Raw genomic sequence first — 19,072 nt, 5'->3', positions numbered from 1 at the left:
ACTGCTGCTTTTCAAACCTTTATAGAAACACACATTTGAACCTGGAGGAAATATGTGCTCTATAGTCAACTCCTAATTGTCCTACTAGGCCCATCTCATTAAATCTAATGTCTTAATATCCACCTATATCTTAGCCTTCAAACGTATAACATGATCTTCAGCTGTGAAACTGCTACTAACTGTACAAGATCACATTTCACTGCATCTTGCAAAAGAGATCTTCAGGGGAAAACTAAGTTATCTAAAAAAAAGGGTTTTAATGATTGAGTAAATAACGCTGATCTCGGTGAGCCACAGGTTCAAAGCACCTGACATATACTATCTCACCATTTTTCTGAAACAGAGAGTTGGGTTTTATACCGATGTAATTTTCCCCAAAACTGGTGAACAAAGGACATGAGTTTTCTCTTCAGGCATCAGAGCATTTGGACTAACATGTCATTAACCCAATTGTCATTCTGCTTCTTCAGATGTGAAACCAGTGTGAAACCAGTGACTGGGTCCCATATTATCCATGGTCTTAGCAATCATAAAGCAGTGAAAATTATGAAGTGTTTGCTGGTGGAAGAAAGTTCCTCCACAGGATGAACAGTAGTCTCATAAGTCTTTGTGGACAGCAGCAGAAAAAATTGCATTCTGGGCCTGGCCATATAAATTATCACTATAGATAGTTGTACAAATACCATCTTTTCATTAAATGGTATCCTGCAGCTCTGTGTATAGCTTCTGGAGATTTAAAATATGCAAAATTATATTTTAGGAAAAATCTGACTTTTTATTAAATACCTGCTGATAAATAGTAAATCACTCCTCCAAATGACATATTAGAGACTTTAAACAAGTGACAGAATAACAGAGCTGGAAATATGCCATCATTGCGACTAAGAATTCTGTTCCAAAACATAAATTTAAACATCTGAAATGCCATTCTATTTAAAAAATTGCATGTTGATAATGTGGTAATCTAGGCTAACAGCACAAGTATTAACAAGTTTTATTTCTTTATATATATACATACCCATACATACACATATATAAACACAACAGCTGTCAAAATGAAAACAAAATGAAGCAGTCAAATATAAAATTGATGAGTACACACAAGGAGTTAGTGAAAAAACAATTCATAAACCTGACTCACTTTGGTTGAAGAATAATGATTTAAGATATGACATTAAAACTGAAATATTTTCTTTTGCTCTTGAATCAATTAGTCAAAGCATACTGTTAAAAGACAAACACACCACTCATTAAAAATAATGCTTCAGGAAGGAAACACTTCCCTTCCCTCTCAGCATTAAATGCAATACTGTCAGATGACAAAGGGATGGTCGGTGAAGTCTTATAGTAGTTGGTTTGTTAATTCCTTCTCTGGTACTTGAAATGCCAGAGACTCATAGTCATACAGGAGAGAACTGTGTGAAGCTGGACTAACATTAAGTGGATTTGGCCATGTATTTACTATGGACTACTTCTTCCTCTATGGTGGCTAGGTCAGGCACTTGCAGAAATCCTCAATGCTTTATTGTACAGTAATCCTCAGGGATGACATGGCACATTTTTTATTTTTTTTTTCCCTTTTTGCTTAGTTACATATAAAGGCAAGAACTGCCTCTGTCAAAAGCCATATATTACAGAGGGAACTTAAAAAAGTATTCGGAAATGAGTATAGGGAAGAGTCTGTTAGATGCGCAGAAACATGAATGAAACATTTCCTACAGTGGATACATTGCATCAGGCTTCTTGAACTCAGTAAAGTAGGAAATGTTCCTAAAATAGCATGTAAAACTTAACAGATACAATTGGTCCAATTCAGATCAGACATAAAAGGGAGCAGACAGAGGGAGCAAGCAACACTGTCTTGTGATCGTGCTAGATAGTCTAAGATGATATCACTTATATAGCAAAGTGATTGGAGAACAGAGCTGAAACAGGAAAATTGACTTGGGAGAAGAGAAAAGCAGAGCATAATGCATGATTCTTACGGTTTTTGGAAGAGAGGCAGATGGGAAAGAAAATAAGCTCTATATAGGCCAGAGGCAGAGCCTTGAAATGTTTGACTGTTCAGCGAGTACCTCTGTGGGTTATATCAACTTTGTCTTTACACAAAGCCAAATTCAATGACACAGTCTCATGGACCAAATTTGGCTTATGGGCTACCATGTGAAGAAACCTGGCACAAAGATGTGAAAATGTGCAGTTGTGAAGATGTTTGTGGTGCCAGTTAGAGCTGCAGAGAGGTGCAACTGACTTTGCAAATCACCTTACACTTTTGCTGAGGAATACATCTTTTCTTTACTAATCTCTGGAGCTGGGATATACAAGTCCTTACATTGCTTCCAGACTTACTCATGCATGACACAAGTTGCAAGTTTTACTCTATCTAAGTTATGAACCAATAAATTATATAGACTTAAAAATAAAAATAAAATCTGAGTGTGTCTTCAAAAATAAGAAAAATATTTCTTCAAGTATTACATTAATTAATGTTACGCAAATAATGTATGTTAATGAAACAAAGCAGTAAGAATGAAAGGAAATGTAACAGGTGAGCTTGAAAGTCTTGGAAAAGTATGTCCTTTGTAAATGTGAGACTTATCAAAGGCAAATAGAGAAACTGTGGAAGCTCTGTAATTTTCAGTGGAAGCTCTGTAATTTTTTTTCTTTAGTATATGTTGTCATATACTAAATATACTTGTATAGTGTCATATACTTGTATAGTGTCAGTGGAAATATTAGGACTAGTAAACATAAAGGAAAGTATTCGTATTGCAACTTAAATTGTTAAAATTTGAAGTATTTCTTACAAAATTAAAAGAATTGATTGAAGAATTATTATATCTTGTTCTTAATCTCAGCTGTATAGCTTCCATTACGATGTTTCAGCAATGCATGGAGGGATCTTTCATTTGGTACAACATTGCCTCTGATAGGGTGAATTAAATCTTCCTGTGGTGGGTGTTGCCTGTTACTGGATGGAAACATTTATTAGGTCTAGTATGTAATGCTCCAACAGACAATGAAAAAGATAAACAATTGATTGCAATCAGAAGAAAAAACAAAAACATTGCACAGTGTTACTTATTTGCATAGTTATCATTAATCCATGGAGGATATAAAAATTCACTTTAAATGCATGCGCAGCTGTACAAGTGTCTATGCATTCTGAAATCAATATAAGTGCCTGTATATATAATCAATAGCACCTCTCCCATAAAAACTGTCCAAATAAATTTCTACCAATACATTTGTAGTATCAGAAGTCACATTCCTAAATAGTATCACATATTAATTTCTTTACTAGTAAAATTTATTAAGTAGTTCATGAAAAGCATTTACTGTATAGTGACTTATGAATTGATTCTGGCATTTATATTAAAGTAGCACTGCAGAATGTCCTTGATTTGCTTTGCCTTGAGTATCTGGGAGATGGACTGGAACAAACCATATGTTTTGTAGAATTCCAAATACGTGTTGCATCTTATTTGTAGCCATCAGACACTATGAGGCAAAGCATAGTTCTTTCTCCTGTGCCCATAAGAGCCCCAAAGAAGCAGCAGCCAAACAGAAAGGCACTTGTCCTCTTGCTGTCCTGGTTGAGAAATTCTCATTTTGCAGTTGACAAGCCCTCCTGGAGCTATTCAGCAAGCACATGCTTGCACCAAAATACAGGAGTTTTGTTATTCTTTACATATGATGCGTTAAAGACAATACATGAAGTGATGAGTCTCAAACAACAAAGTAAAATGGTAGTACTAGAGCATCAAGAGGTGAGTTCCCAGGCCATACATTTTAAACTGAGCTTGACATTGTGAATGAATTTAAGCAAGGGGCCTGAGGGGACCAATACCAGGCACAATTAGACTGTATTAGAATATTGAGCTATATTGTACAGCATATGAAATTCATTCAGAGCTCTGTGAAATGGTAAGAGGAATCTTGTTTTTAAGCTTGATGTTGAATGAGCAACTAGACTGCCTGATTGTGAGTAAAACTGACAGTATGTTCTCAGATGAAAGTTTTGTTTGGGTTTCCATGTGACATTCTGCCTCAATAAGAAAGAAGAGTTTCTTCCCCCAGAACAAGTGATGGCTTGGTGCTAACAAGACAAGACAAAAACTTCATGGTAGTTATTCAGCTCTAGAACTCATCAAAATTTGTAATTTCCATTTCATTCGAAGTTGTTATTCCAATATTTTCCTTTCCAAAATGGAATAAAATGCCAAGTAATCATTCTTTCTCTGAAATCAAGCAGATGGGAGATGGGATGTCCAAGTGGCATTTGGATAATGCCCTTAATAATATGCTTTAAATTTTGGTTAGCCCTGAAGTGGTCAAGCAGTCGGACTCAAAAATCTTTGTAGTCCCTTGAATTATTCTATTCTATTGTAAAACAGTCTATAGAGATAGTTCTTTTCAGAACTACATGACAGTCCTACTTCTTCTCCTGTTCCATTAATGGACTAATACACTGATTTTGAATCTGTGGTTTGGAAAATGAATCACAGATTAAGTGTGATATGATTATTTTTTTTTATTTTTTTTTAAGGCAGGAATTAGAAGTACATGTATAGCAGTGGGAGCATGCTCTGAATGAATTGTTTATATTGTCTGCCAACAATTACTTGTATTTGCAATTCACCATTATTGATATTGATAAATTAGAATTATATAATGAAAAAATGGCATGACATCTGTTCTATGGGGGCACAGGAATGTTGATGTGATGTGCAAGCACTTTTATAGCTTTGCCAAACAACATAAAAGTGTTATTTTGGATTTACCATCAGGAAATAAAACTTAAATTGAAGTAAGGTTTTAATAATGGCAGAAAATCCCAATGCTTTTCATGTCACCAATAAAAAATACACATCCCAGTAAACATGAAGCCTTAAAGTTTCAGTATTACTTTGTATACAGAATTAAGAATTTTATTTACTCTAGCAAATTCCTCTCTGTGTTACTGCCACAAGAAAATGAAGAAGAATCACTATTCCCTTTATTGTCTTTGTTATATTTTAATGGCAATTGTTGATAGAAACACTGACTTCAACATAGCCTTTTAAATGTGCCTGTAGGAGCTCCGTTCTGAATTCTTCTTGTTGCCACCTCTGTCTTGAACCTTCAGTGAGGTTTTAACTCAGTAAAGATTCAGCTCACAGTTTGTGGCAGTTTCAGAACACACAGATTTTATAGTGTTCAGGCCTCAGAAGCATAATCCTGAATACTCAGTTGAGTCAACTTATGTTTATTGACTTTTGAAATACAGATGAAAAATGTTGTGTTGTGTTTTTTGTTTTGTTTTGTTTTGTTTTGTTTTTCTCTTCTTTTTTTCTTCCTCATTTTAAAATGGCATATCTGTGGCCAAATCCTACTTCTCCTGCTAATTTGATTCAGCTCGTCAACTTTTATGGGGAAAAACAAACCAGGTTTGGCCAGTGGGCACATAATGTTGAAAACCTAACAATTCCAACTCTTTCAAGCTTTACATTTTTGCATGAATGTAGTCTGCAGGGCAGAAATTTTTTTTCCATCAATTTTTGTCATCCACCACTGCTTTTAGCCTCATACAGCCCATTTTTGTTTCTTTTAAAGACTAATTCATCTCTCTCAGTGCTGGCACTGGCTCCTGCTTTAGCTCATTCTATGACAGATGAAGGTGATGCAGCCAGTACCTTTTTCAGAAGCAAGTCTCCTTGTTCAGTGTGATTCTTGTTTCTCTCTCTGTGGAAAACAAAATCTACTTACAAGTGCCTTCAAAGGAAGACAAAGCCCTCTCTTCTTTCTCCTCATCATTAATATAAAAGAGAACATCTGAGTGGAGTGAGAGGTTCTTGGGAGAAGATAAAGGATGATTCTACTAAAAATATTCAACACCCTCTTTTTCCCCTATAAATCAGGTTGTATGAAAACATGTTTTTCTTTCTAAAAAGCAAATGTGATGATTGTATAATCTAGAATTAAAATAATTCTAAGCATTTTAGACACATTTTGGACAAAGAGTTACCCAACTTGTGAACAGAATGTGCAGGTGAGAAGATGTGATCTGGTGATCTCTGTCTGCTAAGGCGCTCATCAAATTTAACATGCAAATCAGCATAGTATAGTTGTTAACACTGATGAGGATCACCTCTTCTCTTGGAAGCTGCAAAATGGAGTTAAAATACAGTATTTGAAGTCACCTCTATAAATAACATTGATAGCTATTCTTCTATCCTGATGCAGCAAAACATTTTTAGTGATAAGTGATGGAAAGGAGAACATAGTGTTTATCCTACCACCTCTCTGCTGCATTTCTTTTTTCATCCTGGGACTAGATGGTAGCCTATACCCTGCTTTCTTCTCTGTCTCTTAATGCAGAGAAGGAAAAAGGAACACTTCTCTTGTATTTCTTTTCCTGAGTTCTAGGAGAAAGGAATAACATCAGTCCATGGAAGAAAGGTGGAATTGGATTTGAGACAAAAGTCAGGTTTTGGCTTAGAAAGTACGAAATGCAGTGATACAGGATGAGGAAAAGCAGGGGTTTATGTTCTAGGGCACTGTGTTATCTGATATAAGGACTAGTAACCAAAAAAAAAAATTATTTGGAACTGCAATATAACAATATTGTGTGGTCTGAAACCCCAGTAAGAGCTAGCAGACAGGAAAATCAGTCCAAAGGAAATGTCTTAATATCTCAGGTATTAGCCTTGTGCTTTCTGGTCTCAGACTCATGGTATTCGATAACTGCGACAGGTTAACCCATTGTTTTACTTAATCCTCAGATTGCCAGAGAAGGGGAGTGCTGAAGAAAAAACATGGTCAATCAACTGATGGTTTCTGTCCCGGGAGATGTGGGGAACTGAGATAGTTTCTCTTCCAGATCTGGAGAAATTTTGAACTCCCAGCCATTTTTCATATTATGTATGGTCATTTCTTGTTGTGCAGCAAGTCTGGGTAAAATTGTGCTAGAAACTTTGAAGAACTAGCTCAGGGCTGGGGGAAACTGAGTGTTCTCACTCACTTCATCTGATGCTCTGGTTTATGGGTGTAATGGAGGATTGACTTTATCATGTTGGAAAACCTGGAAAGTAAATTGAAATCCCGTATGAAATGTCAGGGTACTGAGTTACAAACAGGCCAGTTTGAAGTCAAAGTTTAGATGCTGTAGATTTCTGTGCGTGTATAGGTAGGACCTGTCCTGCTTTTCAGATTAGCTCCCCCAGGTACATTGGAAAAAGGAGCAGAGATAATGTGTTTTAGGGTTTATACAAATCAGAATTTGTTCAAGTTGATACTGTAGTTGTGAATCTAGGAATCTTTTAAAACTCACAGTATAGGTCCTAGGTGATTTATGTCTTAGGTTTTTTCGGGGGGGGGGAAGTAAAATACTTAGAAATATTGCACATTAGCCATCCATAAAATTTTATATACTTTCATTTTAGGTCTGATAAACTGATTTGTGTATGATCTGAGTGCTCCCATTGTTTTAAAGTAATCATCCCTGGTTATCATTTTGCCTTTTTCATCACTTTAAAAACAACCCTATTCCCAAACAAAAATAGCAATTCTCTCATCTTCTGGGGCAACATGCAAATGAACTGCTGACTCATAAGTGCTTGTATTTTGCAGAGATTGCCAGCCTGAGAGAAAGAGAGAGAGACTGTAACATTTTGTAGCTTTTGAATTTTGTGGATGTCACTTGCTAATACTTATGTGGGGTTTATGTCAGTGAAGGAGTCAGTATTTTATCCTCTAGGCCTTCCACTTAAAAAATTAACTTGTGATTAGTTGTTGTATGCTTCCATTATTGCAATGTAAATGGATTTTAAAAGCCTTTTGACAAAAAGATGCTCCTTGGGGTATTTTAAATACAGTAGCTGTGGAGCACTCTGTATTTTTATTTTCTGTATTTTATATTCATAGAGATTGAAAAATCAACTTCAGTTAGGGTCACAGGATAATAACATCAGTTCTGTTCTTCTCCAAAGTTTGATTTTCTATTTGTGTTTAAGAAGCTGACAACCATATCTGAAACTCATTGATTATCTGCTTATAATAGCTCATCATCTTGACGGAACAGATCAACAAGCCTTTTTCACTTTGTTGGATGTATTCCAAATAGCAGCAACATAGGGCCAAAGGTATTTGAAATTTAATCAGAATAATTATAATCTGGTTCATTTAATCAGGAAAAAAAAAAAAAAAAAAGGAAGAATTATTTAAAGAATAATTCATATTCTACTTAAATTGATCCTGATTTTAGATAGAATGAATTGTTTGATGGAATAAAATTCATTTCTTTGTGATGGAATATACTGAGATTTTTATGTAGACAGAATTTAGTCCTTTCAAGAGTCTGCATTTGATCACAAAAGAGTGAAATGATACTTCAAAATGGATCTGGAAAATAAGATATTTGTATATGAACAGGCCCACTGAGTTACCTCTGATTTTTGAAGGACTTTCAAAAAGCAAAGGAGAAAGGAATTTAATGCTTTGCCATTTATTTCAGGAAACAAGTGTTTGAGCCATGTGCTGTGAATGACTCAGATCTGGATGTTTGAATTTCTTATCAATATTTTGACAGAAAGGATGTAATACACAATCTTAAAATCAGTTTAAGTGGTGGGCCAGGATACCTGTGAATATGGCTCAAAGACGTGTTTCATCCTACTGTCACTTGGTTGTGGTACATGAGTGCATCAAAAAGCAGCTGTGAAATTTGGGTCTAACAGAAAAAATATTTTGCCTGATGAAATAATTTTAGTGCTCAGTCCTCTAATGTTAGTAATGTATCACCATTGTGTACAAATCTAGAGAAATTTTGATACCAGTATTTCTACCCCAAGTAAGCATTTGGAACTCAGGAAATCATGGCTGAAATGAAACCAGTAGGCATTCTGATATTGATGCCAATGAAGATAAGTTTGGGTCTAAAGATTATGGTTATTCACACTCTGTAGCCATCTTGGCACAGCTGAACAACTTAGCTCCTCTGCAACTCATGTGACAATGAAAATGAACTAACCAGATTTTTTCTGTGTTGGACCACTATTACATCATCATGCTCCGAGAATCCTACCAAGAAAAAGCATGTGAGCTTATCTTTCAGTTTTACATGAGACAACTTCCCTTTAGAGACTTTCAGTTAAAAGATAGAAAGAAATATTTACCAAAGGCTACTGATAAAATCTACACTTTCATTTTTTTAATTATTATTACTATTTTAAAATAGGAAAAGGTACAACTTCCCTTCTGGCAAAAAGATGTAAATTATGAATTTTTAGAAAAAAATCCTGCTGCACAGCAGGTTTAGACAGGCAACTACAGTTGGGGCCTTAAGGCATTCTGTAGCTTCCCTGTGGTAAGCCATGGATCTCATTTATAAAGCTAGGAGAATTCCCACTGTTGCTGCAATCATATGCATGATCCTTCTTCCATCTCACTGCTCCCAGCATCAGTTAAAAAGAAAAATAGGCCAAATGTTGGTTGTTGTTATGTAGTCAGCTATTCAAAAATATAGGAATTGGTATATTTTGCAGGATCTATTTTTTTCCCAAGATAGAGAATTAAGTTTTTTGTCAGAAATCTAGAAAGAAAGAGAGAGAGAAAGGAAAGGAAAGAAGGGAAGGGAAGGGAAGGGAAGGGAAGGGAAGGGAAGGGAAGGGAAGGGAAGGGAAGGGAAGGGAAGGGAAGGGAAGGGAAGGGAAGGGAAGGGAAGGGAAGGGAAGGGAAGGGAAGGGAAGGGAAGGGAAGGGAAGGGAAGGGAAGGGAAGGGAAGGGAAGGGAAGGGAAGGGAAGGGAAGGGAAGGGAAGGGAAGGGAAGGGAAGGGAGCAATAAGCTGGTGAATATTATCATTCAGACATGGCAGTATAAACATCAGAATGTATTTATGGTGAGATTTTTTTTAGGTAAAGTATTCCCATTCTCCCATGAACTTTAGTTTTCCACATACAGGAAATCCTTTTAAAAAAGGTCTGACTATATACCATGGTCTGTGGTATGGAGCTTGGTGACTTCCTGTCCAAAGTTTGAGCCTGCATCTTTTCTATTAACAGACCTTGATGGACTCATTTCAGCATGTCCCTTTGATTCCTCTTATTCTTTTGAGACACAGCAAATGTGTGTCAGTGAGTTTCACAGGTCAGTTGAGTTTTGTTGGTAAAAATAGTTTGGCTTCTTTCAAGCCATCCCTTTGAAAATTCGGTTTGATATCCCCTCCTTCCTGTATTGTGAAAAAGACTGAGTATCTGTTCCATACTTACCTTCTGTGGGTGTTTCATGATGCAGTAAACCTCTGCCTTCTCCCTTTCTGTCTTCTACCACTTATTTTTCATTGTTAAAAGAGTGCTAGTCTGCTGCTTTTTGCCCTCTGCAGAAGCTCTTTCAGAAATTTCATTGTGCCTGCTGCCCTCCCGTGTAGAAGCAGGGAAAAATCTAGAGTGGAAGGAACCTCTGGAGATCACCTGAACCACCAGCAGTTAAGAGACAGGTTTTGAACTAGGTTACCCATTGCCCCCCAAAAAACAAGTTCTGAATATTTCAAGCAAGGAAGACTCTGCCACTTCCATGGACAAGCTACTCCAAAGTTTTGTTGTTCTTACAGTGAAGAATATTTTATTATTTGCAGATGCAATTTCTTTTTGAAGCTCCCTATGCCCTTTGATTCTTATCCTGCATTGTGTCCTTGTAAAGAGTACCTCCATCTCCTCCATAACTTTGGGAGAATGTGATTAGACTCTGTCTTGCCCCTTCTCTTCTCTAGTTTGAGCAAGCTGAATTCCTTCAACCTTTCACCACACATCAAGGTCTTCAACACTTTAATTATCTTGAGGGACCTCCACTGGATCATATCCAACATTTCACTCTGTCTTTTGTACTGGAGATTGAAAACTGGATATGTTAACCTAGGTGTGACCTAATAAATGCCAAGGAGAATGAAACAGTGTAAATTTTTATCTGTTGGTTCTACTCATGCTGATGCAGTCCAGGTTCCTTTTTTTTTTCTTTGATACAAGGATGCACTTCCTGCTTATGTGTAACTTATTATCCACTGGGACTCCCAGGTCCTTTCTAGGTGAGATATACCCGAGCCAGTAAATCACTGACCTGTGCTGCTGCTTGGGATTATTCCCTCCCAGATGTAGGATATTACAATTGTCTTTGTTAAAACTCATTCGGTTTGTTTTCACCCAGTTCACCCAGCCTGCTGAGGTCTCTATGGTGTAGTGTATAATAATTATGTTGTCAAGTCTTGCTCTGTTCTTTCTCACAGAGTGGGGAGCAGAACTGTGTGCATCAGTGAAAGTATGTGTCCAGGCTAGTTCTGCACAATAGCATAATGAATAATAATAATAATAATAATAATAATAATAATAATAATAATAATAATAATAATAATAATAATAATAATAATAATAATAATAATAATATGTTTCATTATTGTTATTATTATTGTTATTATTATTTTTTATCTGTTGCATTGATGACTATCAGTAGTGTTATATATGTCTTTTTGACCACCTGTGCAGATCCATCTGGATCTTTTCACAGAACTGTCTGGTGATTCTGATGTTTGTTTCTTCGACAACATATCAAGGTCAGACACACAGGTGTGTTTTAATAGTTACAGGATATTTTCTTCTTTCCATATATTTCTTTGACTGTATCAACGATTAAGATCATCTATTGTTTTATTGTCTAGCTTTTCAACTTGGAAAAGAAACAAGTGAGATGGGGTGTATTTAAATTAGTTAAATACAAAAAGGTAATGTTAAACAAGAACAAGTATTCAGTATTTCTCACAATGCAAGAAGCAGGAATTGTCATAAGAAGTTGCAGAAATTTAAAATATAAGGAAATACTTTCTTTCTAAAATATTTTAGATGATAAAGCTATGCATGATTTGGATATAAATTTGAAAAAAATATTTTGAAGTGATCTCTCAAGAGTAAGTAAGGGCAAAACAGTCCAGACTTAGGAAGTCCCCAAACCACTGATTACTAAAATTTCTTAATTTTCTTTACTTAAATGATTTTTTTTATTATTATTATTATTTTTTAAGGCTCTCAGAGATTCAGATGTTTTTCTTACATCTAAAACAGAGCTCTGGTATTTCAACATTTCATCTATTTTAAAACAAATCATGGTGAGAAAGTCCATTGCAAATATCCAAGCAAAAGTGTACAGAACTTTGTTGGAAAGATTTGTAAGCAACAGCTCCTATACAAGTACCTGTAGGCTTAGTAGGACAAACTAAGTCAGTGACCAAAATATGGAGCAAGATGTTCCAAATTCCCTGAAGTCTGAGATGAAGAATCAATGTATTATTATAATAATTACTATTATTATTATTATTTAATAAATGCTGGAGAAGAGTCTACAGACTGTATTTCTGAACAGTGTGTGGCTGAAAACAGAAATAACTAGTGATGATTACATGACTTTATGTTTTATTCTAGAGATGTTACACATAGCAATAGGACGAGGGGAAATGACATCAAGTTGTACCAGGGGAGGTTTGGGTTGGATATTAGGATACATTTCTTTAATGAATGTGTTTTGCAGCATTGGGATAGGCTGCCCAGCAAAGTGGTTGAGTCAGCATCCTTAGAGGTCTTCAAGAATCATATAGATTTAAAACTTAGTAGCATGGTGGCGGACTTCAGTACTAGGTTAAAGGTTGGACTAGATGATCTTAGACATCTTTTCCAGCCTGAATGATTCTATGATTCTATAGCAAATTTACATCCTGTGTCTTCCTTTTCTGTTTACACAGAGCACCACTACATTTTTTAAACTGCCTTGTCTTTTCCCAGGTTCATTCTCTTGTTTTCTAGTTATTTGTTTCTTATCCTTTGGCATGCTTTCCTATTAAGAGGGTTTCCATTGTAGAAATTTTGATGCTAGAATTTCTGGCAAATTGTTATATTTTCTTGTTTCACTAGCAAAACATGGAAGTACAACCTTGGTCTGAATATGTTGCAGTTTGTTCTGGGATGCAGATTGAAGAGTCCTTATGGTTTGGGATTGAGATATTCTCTCTCACCTGCTTCCTCATCTGCTTTGCTAGCAAAGAGGGTGAAGATGAGATCAAACACTTTCAGTATGTACTGCTTTTTTTTGGCCCTATGTTACCACAAGTGTTTCTGCGAGGAACTGGCCTGGGTTAAAATCACAAAGGTGGCCAGAACAGGAAGGTCCTGAACTACTTTTGGTAGCAACATCTGTGCCATCTTAAAGTGTTAAAACTATAGCTTAAACAGGCTTTATTTGCTAATATTTGCAACTCCAATGAACAGCTTTTACATTTCCAAAGGGTTACATAACAGGGTACTCGCATATATATATGTGTCAAAACTGGTCCCTTGAACTGGTACTGTACGTCTACATCTGTTAATTTTTGGTTTTATTTTCTGACCTTTGATAGGGAAATAAAAAGGGGTCTTTAACAGTAAAGCATGTAAGACCTCAAAAAGCAGTGAATAAGAGGTTACTTTGTAATTCGTTCCCCAATGAAACTGCTTGAATGTTCCCCATTGAGCTACTTGTTAGTGTAGAAGTCAGCTTCTTACTAAATAAAATGATATCAGTAAGTGCTTGTTAGCTGAAGAGATGGCCTGTAACTGCACATTTAAGTTAATTTTAGCAACTATTCAGACAAGTTCTCACCTCCTCCCCTTCACAGATATCTTCTAATTCCCTAGGAAAAAGACTGTAAAAAAAATGAAAAGGGTGTTTCCAATTAGTGTGGCTTTCACATATTTAAATTCTGTCACTCTCTGCCAGATAATTGAATAAAATGAGATACATTCTTTTGATCTTTGTAGAGATGATATAGGCTGTAGATATTGTTTCGTTATACAGTTCATGTTGACACAGATAGTATTATGCCACTTACAGCTTCTTTGGCATGGCTCTGGAATCAAGTGTTCAGCAGTGATTAATGACCAAGAGTACACAGACCTACTGTTGGGCTTAGGATCTCTCTAATCTCTGCTCCTGTTCTTTCTTTTATTTCCAGCATTTGTAAATGTGGCTTCTGTGAACACAGCTTTTCTGGGACTTTTCCTACAGTTTGTACTGCCAGCAGTTATCATAGTGGTAGCATAGAGCTAATGATCATTAAAATATCAATTGTCTTATTTCTTACTCGTTATTTTATCTTTTCTTTTTTATTTAGAGTTTAACACAGAAAATACTTTTAAACATGCGCTAGGCTTTTTTCAGTCCTTGCACCCTGTACAATCAATTAATACCTTTTGATATGTTATGCCGATTAAGTGATATGTGTGTTAACATAAATATTTAATTGTTAAAGTAGAGATCACTTTGTCCTAAAGCTTTAATTAAATTAGATGCTTTTCAGATGATTGCCAAGATGAAACAGTCCATTATGAACATTTGCCACTGCAGGAGATTTCTGCTTATTGAAAGACAAAAGGGTAATTTGATCTAGGATTGTTGCAAACTGTATGAGTCCTTGATACTGATAAGGAATTCTCCCTCTTTTAACCTTGCTATGTACCATAGTAATGAATTTATGAATCTTTAAAGTCGGTCACATCACTAAAGTGAGGATATACATGTAGTGTTAGCACTGTCAAGTAAATGATAAGGATGAAAGTACATCTACATAACAGTTAAAAAGATCAGAGTCAATACCAATTTGTCAATAATTCTTATTGCTTTTAGAAGGAAAACTAACATGATAAAAGTAGGCACATGTTATCTTTATTGTATACTAACTAGAATTTGAATAGTTCCAATGACATAGTCTTAAGATGGCAAACTGGAGATTTAGACAAACAAAAAGTCCTTGACATTGGGCTGCTGGGGCACCTGAACTGTACCTCCTATGAGATACCTCTGTGGTAATATAAAATCCAAGTGTTGCATTATCAACCCAAAAAGTTCTGGTTTGGGGCAAAATATTCCTTTTTGCAGTTTTGCCTAATTATCTGAACATCTTCCACAGATCAGAATCCTGTTTTCTGATCTGCTGTAGACTCTGTAGTCATGTGTACATCTCCTACTGAAAACATGTCACAGCAGTTCCCTTCAAAATGTAGTATAGGTATGCATAATGCATGATAAGACTAGAGAGAAGTGCTATGTGAATCAAAGTTTTAATGTCCTAGTTTTCTAGATATTATTATCTGTTCACTGAGTTTTTAAAGGAGCTCCGATTAAGAATCGTGTCAGATATGACAAGCCATAAAACTGAGAAAGACTTAGTAAGAATCCAAAAGAGATTCTCTCTGAATATGTTTCAGTATTAATATCAGTTTTGGGGAACCTGATTTTGATTTTGCCAGAGGGAAGAGGAATGTATCAATAGTATCCTATTCACTATAAGCATGCTGCCACCACAGATCTTAGGGCAAAGAAATTCAAATCACAATAGGATTTTGATTTGTATCTAACATGGCAGTTCTTCTTTAAATGGTTGGTATGTATTTGCTTCTTTGTAGTTGTTGACTAGGTCTTCAACAGACAGAGAGGATACAAAAACTCAGCCCTCCTTGCCACCTTAGGACATACTGGTAAGTAGCTGAATGCCCATTTCGACTTGAAGCCTTTTCTCCCTCCTTATCTGTGAAACTGTTTAAGTATCAAATAGAAAGCTCAGCTTCACACCTGAGTGCAATCCTGTTGTGGGAGAAGTGGAAATGGACCTTCTCAGATTACCTGAACTATTTTCCTTCCGCAGTATCAGATTTTGTTATGAGGACTCTAAATTTTAGACTAAATGTCATTCTTACATAGGCTGCAGCCTTGTAGACATTTCAGCCTTAGTTGCTTAATGTCGGGAATAGACACCTTGACATAGTCAAGACTGTGTCTAATGCTAAGGGTGTGTCTACGCAGTGAGAGAAGTCATATCTCAGATTAAAATGGAAGTGAAAATCAAACAATTTTATATATCTGCAGGAATATTGGAAAGGGTTCTCTATGAGGAGAGGCTGAGGACACTTGGTTTGTCTTGTCTGGAGAAAAGGAGGACAAGAGGTGACCTCATGTCTCTCTGCAACTTTATGAGGAGGGGAAGGGGAGAGGAGGTGGCAGTCTCTACTCCCTGGTCACCGAAGACAGGACACATGGGAATGGCATAAAAGCTGCCCCACAGGAGGTTCACTGTGCATCAAGAGAAATGTCTTTGCTGTGAGTGTGGTCAAACTCTGTAACAGGCTTCCTAGAGAGGTGGTTGATGCCCCAAGCCTGTCATTGTTCAAAAAACATTTGGACAATATCCTCATTGATCTGCTTTAACTTTTGGTGAGCCCTGAAGTGGTCAGGCAGTTGGATTTAGATTATCTTTGTAGGTCCCTTCCAACTAGACTATTGAATTCTAATAATGGGAGATGATCTTTTGTTTTGCTGAAAGGCAAGATGCGACTGCTTAGACAGCAATGAGGGATTTCTGTAGTTCTTTGGGTCTTCTCCAAGGAGACAGTGAAGGAACAGATCTGTGGAAGTGCTTTTAGAGTGCCAGGCATGGAACAAGCCTGAAATTAATTCTCTTAGGTACCAGGAAAATTCTGCTGTCATGACTTTGTCTTCAATGAAAACCATATTTATTGACCAGTATATTATTGACTATTTATTTAAAAAAAAAGTTAGTTTCTGTATTTTTATAGTTGATGGTAACTGCAAAAGAGAAAAACGAAAGCAGTGAAAAACTGTTTTACATTCTTTGAGAGATTGAGAATTGATTCTGTTTTATTTAAGATTTTTTAGTATCATTAAGTAGTAAAATAGAGAATGTGTTATCTGGCTGAGTGCTTTACCATCCACTAGGAAGGCAGCTGATAAATCTCTATTGAAAAATCATTTGAAAACCTAATATATGGGATGAGTGATTGCTGGGTTATGAATGTTCATTGTTCACTTTTCTAGCTGTATTTTATTGCTCAACTGGGAATAGTAAAAGGAGAAAAGGACTGGTGGAAGTTCAGGAGCCTGAGGATCAACATGAAGGTGAGGTTGAGAAAATGTGAGGAAATCAAACCCTCCTCCCTTGAGGGGAAATACACAGGTGATCTTATAGATGTAAGCAGAGTTAGGATGGTCTCTGCATAACCAGCAAGGAAGAGATGTGGGCTTTGCATGCATTCAAGGCTGACTTTTCAGACATAATTACTACAATTTGGCATGCATTGGCTGAAATAAGGGCAGTTAACAAGTCATGAGACAGGCTACAAGAACAGTTTATTATTTTATTATTTTATTTTATTTTTCAAAAACGAGATTGAGAGTTTGAGAGTAGTGTATATCTAAATCCTTTGCTCAGGACAAAAGGACAAATGGATGAACCATATACTTCCCCATCCGCACTGGATCTCAGTGGCTGCCAAAACCCAGCTGTAGCCTGGACATAAGAGACTGGAACCAGAGGGATGGGAGCTGTTCTGGGGACAGTCCTGACAAGCAAGGGGACAGAGAGCACCCAGGAGAGTGTGAAGGGATCAGGAGAAGTAGGGGGGAAAAAAAAAGAAAAAAAAAAGGAAGCCCAGTTTCTTATTGAAAAGGATGGGCCCTGATACCCATTTCTCTGCCCTTGCTAAGTGGAAATAACAAGAGCAAGTGTCAAGGAAATCCTGCTCTGTGTCTCCTGCCAGCTTTCCCTCCTCCTGCTGCCCTGCCCCTGCATGTCATGCACGCTGTCACTAGTAGGAGTATGGATGGAAGACAAGAGATGTCCATTTGGTCAAGGAGGTGAACCTCACATATAACAGCAACTGTATGGCTGTTTTTGTCAGGGAAACTGCGAGCACTACAACCCAAGCTGAGCTAAGGTGACCCACTCTTTGAATCTATGTGTAGACAGAACCAAGTGGGACAGTCTGCAGAGAACATTGGTCATGGCCACCAAAATGCAATTAGCTTGGGCATCTGACAGCTGACTTCAGCTGTTGCCTGAGACATCCACCTTTACAGAGGTTCCCTGCCTATATAATGTGAAAGACTGCATGGGATTTGCAGTTGTTTCTGATGCCCTTTACTTCTGCCAGTGGAGAGGGAGACATTTTGCACTCCGTGATTTCTATTACTTTGCCTTCTCTCTTTCCATTTCTTCATTCCTCTCTTTGCTGGTATTTACCTGGTATTTACCTTCTTCCTCATGCCATGTTCTCCTGGGGCTGCACAAAAGAGTATAAGTAAGCACACAGTGCATTTAGCTGATTGAAAAATCTAATGCCAAGCATCTTGCACTGTGAAATTTTGCAATGTGGGGAAAGCACAGTGTTTGCCACATTGTAAGAAAAATGCCCTTTAAGTTAGAACTTGAGTCTGCTGAAACAAGTGCCTTCTATGAGAATGGGCTTGTGATCCTGAAACACTCATGCCTCATCTTGAGTTGGAGCAACCTGAATAAAATCAAAAATATGACTTTGGAGAAAGGATTCAGTTTGTATAAATGTTATTCTTGCACACGCAATTTGGTACCACATTGATGGGATTTTGTGCATACAGACTCTGTGTATAACGGCACTTGCAAATTCTTTGTTTGCAAATTTGGAAGTCAGCTGAAAATTGAGCCTTAAGCAAATTTCTTTGTAGCTATGTACTTAAAAATCTCTAATGCTCTGTATAATGCAGTGAAGAAGCTCAGGAAGAACATTGATCTGCACTGACAGCATTTGGGTTTTTGTTTTGCTTTTTTTTTTTTTTTATAGTTGTCTTTATGCTGGCCCTGTGATTCAGTGAAGTGGGTGAAATGTTTGTACTAGTACACAGGATACCCTTGAATGTGGAAAATAGTACTTACTAAAACAGATCACGTTCCCAAGAGGGAAACAGCAAAATGACAAGAGATTCATAGAGTAAGGAATAACTAAAATTGCCCAATTATTTAAACTGAAGTATTTTTCTATCAATATAAGATCTTGCTGAGCTTCCGGAGCATAATTCAGAATAGGCATTTTGCCTGCAGTTCACAATATAAATATTTTATATGATCTCCCACACTATTAGAATAATAGAGGTAGCGTTATTTAATCCACTCCTGGCAAAGAAGATGCTTGCCAGAATGCATAAAGCACTCAAGGAACTCTTTTAGTTGTAGTTGAAATGAGTTGGTAGAAT

At 36.7% G+C, this 19,072-nt stretch overlaps 1 protein-coding gene across 6 annotated transcripts in view; it reads left to right on the top strand.

The window, feature by feature from the left end:
• LOC101789676 (poly(rC)-binding protein 3) overlaps positions 1 to 19,072 on the top strand; it is a 513,140-nt gene that overhangs the window by 78,041 nt on the left and 416,027 nt on the right. Inside the window, exons 2-3 of one of the 6 annotated variants that reach the window (XM_038173807.2) lie at positions 15,457 to 15,528; positions 16,883 to 16,963. The exons of the other annotated variants lie outside the window; for them this stretch is intronic. The gene's annotated coding sequence lies outside the window, so the exon portion shown is untranslated. The remainder of the gene's footprint in view (positions 1 to 15,456; positions 15,529 to 16,882; positions 16,964 to 19,072) is intronic. 6 annotated transcript variants of the gene reach the window in all.

Source organism: Anas platyrhynchos, chromosome 2, assembly GCF_047663525.1.
Source record: "Anas platyrhynchos isolate ZD024472 breed Pekin duck chromosome 2, IASCAAS_PekinDuck_T2T, whole genome shotgun sequence".
Lineage (NCBI taxonomy): Eukaryota > Metazoa > Chordata > Aves > Anseriformes > Anatidae > Anas > Anas platyrhynchos.
The sequence above is the reverse complement of the archived record's forward strand: the minus strand, read 5'-3'. Positions and strand labels throughout refer to the sequence as shown.